This window comes from Osmia lignaria, unplaced genomic scaffold, assembly GCF_051020975.1.
Source record: "Osmia lignaria lignaria isolate PbOS001 unplaced genomic scaffold, iyOsmLign1 scaffold0051, whole genome shotgun sequence".
NCBI lineage: Eukaryota > Metazoa > Arthropoda > Insecta > Hymenoptera > Megachilidae > Osmia > Osmia lignaria.
The window spans coordinates 82,501-87,500 of NW_027478192.1; the positions used below are offsets into that span (position 1 = coordinate 82,501).

General features: G+C 39.2%; 1 non-coding gene across 1 annotated transcript in view; it reads right to left on the reverse strand.

Annotated features, from left to right (window-relative positions):
• The window catches only part of LOC143307331 (small subunit ribosomal RNA), a 1,923-nt gene extending 1,625 nt beyond the window's left edge, over positions 1-298 (reverse strand). Inside the window, exon 1 of the ribosomal RNA XR_013064502.1 lies at positions 1-298. This exon is cut by the window's left edge and continues 1,625 nt beyond it. This is a non-coding gene — a ribosomal RNA (small subunit ribosomal RNA).
• Between the last annotated feature and the right edge of the window lie 4,702 nt (positions 299-5,000).

The window sequence follows — 5,000 nt, forward strand, 5'->3', positions numbered from 1 at the left end:
GATCAGCACAAAGTTATTCAGAGTCACCAAAGCCGACGATGGACGAACGGACAAGCCGTCCGCCACCGATTGGTTTTGATCTAATAAAAGCATTCCTCCCATCTCTGGGTGGAATTCTGGTTTGCATGTATTAGCTCTAGAATTACCACAGTTATCCAAGTAATGTTTTGTACGATCTAAGAAACCAAAACTGATTTAATGAGCCATTCGCGGTTTCACCTTAATTCGGTATGTACTTAGACATGCATGGCTTAATCTTTGAGACAAGCATATGACTACTGGCAGGATCAACCAGGGAGCTTAGTTATTATTGTAAATTTAAATTTTCGTCGTCGGCCCTCCCTGTAAGACCGATCGACGTTAAGCCATTTCTCTTTTGTATGTAACACACATTTCATAAATTTTGTACCTCTTATAGAGGCCAAATATTCTCCTCCTCCTCTCATAAAGCACGAAAATCACTTTCACGCCGTGCATCCATCGTGCAAGCACGTAGACCACACACGCTGGACAATATAATAAAAGATAGCGCGGACAGTGGCATGCTATACAAATCGAGAAAGCGCGTACAGTGATCATGCTGGTCATTTTGCCACCAAATTTTATAATCTTTATCATTAGAGCGGGCCCACCAACCTCGTCTCTGTACTTTATACATTTCTCCTCCATCTGCACACACCTTTTCAAACATTAACGGAGAGAGTTCCTTGGACTTGCTTTAAATGTACATATTAGATATGTTGGAATCTCTCTCCTTTAGAAGTTTCCCCAGCCTTAAAACTTCTTTCATTTTTACTCCTCTCTCCATACTTATTTTCCTCTCTGAACGTATCAGAGAGGATTTTATTTCTGACACCTCTTGACTTTTCTTAAATTCAGGGACGTAATTTTGTTCATAATTCAGTGGACTTTTGTGTATTTTATACTTTAAATATTTCCAAACAGTCTCCCTTCTAAAAGTGATAGAACGAATTTTCGTCTAACACTACTTTCTTGGTTCAAAAATTTTATACAATCTTATAACTTTTTCAGTTTTAACAAATTTTGGTTACAGACAGTTGATGCTCAGTTTGTACAAGTATGCAACATTTATAAGTGCATACAGGTCACCAGCCTTATATTACAAGGCTCACCACATATGGGCCATTCGGTCTTAGACACCGACCCGTGGTAATGCTGTGTGGAGATTAATAATAATCCGCAACGGAAAACCGGAACGAGAATAGTCGAGAAAGTATATTCTCGAGGAGCGGTAGACTGCTTTTCAACCGAAGTCATAAAAGAGCCACACGCTCGACGCTACTCCCGACCGGTCCGAGCGAACCGAAAGTGCCTTCCTATAAATACCGAACGGCCGGCCGCTAGGTCGGCGACGCATGGGCTTACGCCCAGGCGTATGCCTGTGCAAACCGCCGTGAGAGCGTACCATCCCGCCGGCACGGTAAAACTTAGACTGAAAATATCGTCGAACATATCCTTTCATTTTATAACGTTCTATACATGAAAATTAATAAATTAACATGCAGGACATAATAAATTCACATTCTCATGTAAATCATGGGTTTAATTAATATTTTAAAAAATTTTAAAACCGCCCAGAACCGATGAGATGAAAATATTAAAACGATATTTTTGCATTTTCTTACGGTAAAACATTAACAAATAACCGACTATAGCAATATAAAACTCCATTTGTAATTTAATTAATCAAAATTAATATTTTTTTTTGATTTTTCAGCGATCCAGAACCGATGAGACGAAAACATTAAAACGATATTTTTGCATTTTCTTACGACAAAACATTAACAAATACGAGACTATAACAATATAAAACTACATATGTAATTTAATTAATCAAAATTAATAATTTTTTTTGATTTTTCAGTGATCCAGAACCGATAAGTCGAAAATTTTAACAATCATATTTTTGCATTCTGTACCGTGGATCCATCGTTAAACGCTATTAAACTAACGTCCGTGATGGTATAAATGCAGATTTTCGCTCCGTTTAGCCAAAATAACGAACTTTAGGTGCGCTCCGAAATATTTCAAAGTCCCAGCGGCGTATTGCTTCGCCTCTTAGAACCGATTAGTCGAAAATTTTAACAATCATATTTTTGCATTCTGTACCGTGGATCGATCGTTAAACGCTATTAAACTAACGTCCGTCATGGTATAAATGCAGATTTTCGCTCCGTTTAGCCAAAATAACGAACTTTAGGTGCGCTCCGAAATATTTCAAAGTCCCAGCGGCGTATTGCTTCGCCTCTTAGAACCGATTAGTCGAAAATTTTAACAATCATATTTTTGCATTCTGTACCGTGGATCGATCGTTAAACGCTATTGAACTAACGTCCGTGATGGTATAAATGCAGATTTTCGCTCCGTTTAGCCAAAATAACGAACTTTAGGTGCGCTCCGAAATATTTCAAAGTCCCAGCGGCGTATTGCTTCGCCTCTTAGAACCGATTAGTCGAAAATTTTAACAATCATATTTTTGCATTCTGTACCGTGGATCCATCGTTAAACGCTATTAAACTAACGTCCGTGATGGTATAAATGCAGATTTTCGCTCCGTTTAGCCAAAATAACGAACTTTAGGTGCGCTCCGAAATATTTCAAAGTCCCAGCGGCGTATTGCTTCGCCTCTTAGAACCGATTAGTCGAAAATTTTAACAATCATATTTTTGCATTCTGTACCGTGGATCGATCGTTAAACGCTATTGAACTAACGTCCGTGATGGTATAAATGCAGATTTTCGCTCCGTTTAGCCAAAATAACGAACTTTAGGTGCGCTCCGAAATATTTCAAAGTCCCAGCGGCGTATTGCTTCGCCTCTTAGAACCGATTAGTCGAAAATTTTAACAATCATATTTTTGCATTCTGTACCGTGGATCCATCGTTAAACGCTATTAAACTAACGTCCGTGATGGTATAAATGCAGATTTTCGCTCCGTTTAGCCAAAATAACGAACTTTAGGTGCGCTCCGAAATATTTCAAAGTCCCAGCGGCGTATTGCTTCGCCTCTTAGAACCGATTAGTCGAAAATTTTAACAATCATATTTTTGCATTCTGTACCGTGGATCGATCGTTAAACGCTATTGAACTAACGTCCGTGATGGTATAAATGCAGATTTTCGCTCCGTTTAGCCAAAATAACGAACTTTAGGTGCGCTCCGAAATATTTCAAAGTCCCAGCGGCGTATTGCTTCGCCTCTTAGAACCGATTAGTCGAAAATTTTAACAATCATATTTTTGCATTCTGTACCGTGGATCCATCGTTAAACGCTATTAAACTAACGTCCGTGATGGTATAAATGCAGATTTTCGCTCCGTTTAGCCAAAATAACGAACTTTAGGTGCGCTCCGAAATATTTCAAAGTCCCAGCGGCGTATTGCTTCGCCTCTTAGAACCGATTAGTCGAAAATTTTAACAATCATATTTTTGCATTCTGTACCGTGGATCGATCGTTAAACGCTATTAAACTAACGTCCGTGATGGTATAAATGCAGATTTTCGCTCCGTTTAGCCAAAATAACGAACTTTAGGTGCGCTCCGAAATATTTCAAAGTCCCAGCGGCGTATTGCTTCGCCTCTTAGAACCGATTAGTCGAAAATTTTAACAATCATATTTTTGCATTCTGTACCGTGGATCCATCGTTAAACGCTATTAAACTAACGTCCGTGATGGTATAAATGCAGATTTTCGCTCCGTTTAGCCAAAATAACGAACTTTAGGTGCGCTCCGAAATATTTCAAAGTCCCAGCGGCGTATTGCTTCGCCTCTTAGAACCGATTAGTCGAAAATTTTAACAATCATATTTTTGCATTCTGTACCGTGGATCGATCGTTAAACGCTATTAAACTAACGTCCGTGATGGTATAAATGCAGATTTTCGCTCCGTTTAGCCAAAATAACGAACTTTAGGTGCGCTCCGAAATATTTCAAAGTCCCAGCGGCGTATTGCTTCGCCTCTTAGAACCGATTAGTCGAAAATTTTAACAATCATATTTTTGCATTCTGTACCGTGGATCCATCGTTAAACGCTATTAAACTAACGTCCGTGATGGTATAAATGCAGATTTTCGCTCCGTTTAGCCAAAATAACGAACTTTAGGTGCGCTCCGAAATATTTCAAAGTCCCAGCGGCGTATTGCTTCGCCTCTTAGAACCGATTAGTCGAAAATTTTAACAATCATATTTTTGCATTCTGTACCGTGGATCGATCGTTAAACGCTATTAAACTAACGTCCGTGATGGTATAAATGCAGATTTTCGCTCCGTTTAGCCAAAATAACGAACTTTAGGTGCGCTCCGAAATATTTCAAAGTCCCAGCGGCGTATTGCTTCGCCTCTTAGAACCGATTAGTCGAAAATTTTAACAATCATATTTTTGCATTCTGTACCGTGGATCCATCGTTAAACGCTATTAAACTAACGTCCGTGATGGTATAAATGCAGATTTTCGCTCCGTTTAGCCAAAATAACGAACTTTAGGTGCGCTCCGAAATATTTCAAAGTCCCAGCGGCGTATTGCTTCGCCTCTTAGAACCGATTAGTCGAAAATTTTAACAATCATATTTTTGCATTCTGTACCGTGGATCGATCGTTAAACGCTATTAAACTAACGTCCGTGATGGTATAAATGCAGATTTTCGCTCCGTTTAGCCAAAATAACGAACTTTAGGTGCGCTCCGAAATATTTCAAAGTCCCAGCGGCGTATTGCTTCGCCTCTTAGAACCGATTAGTCGAAAATTTTAACAATCATATTTTTGCATTCTGTACCGTGGATCCATCGTTAAACGCTATTAAACTAACGTCCGTGATGGTATAAATGCAGATTTTCGCTCCGTTTAGCCAAAATAACGAACTTTAGGTGCGCTCCGAAATATTTCAAAGTCCCAGCGGCGTATTGCTTCGCCTCTTAGAACCGATTAGTCGAAAATTTTAACAATCATATTTTTGCATTCTGTACCGTGGATCGATCGTTAAACG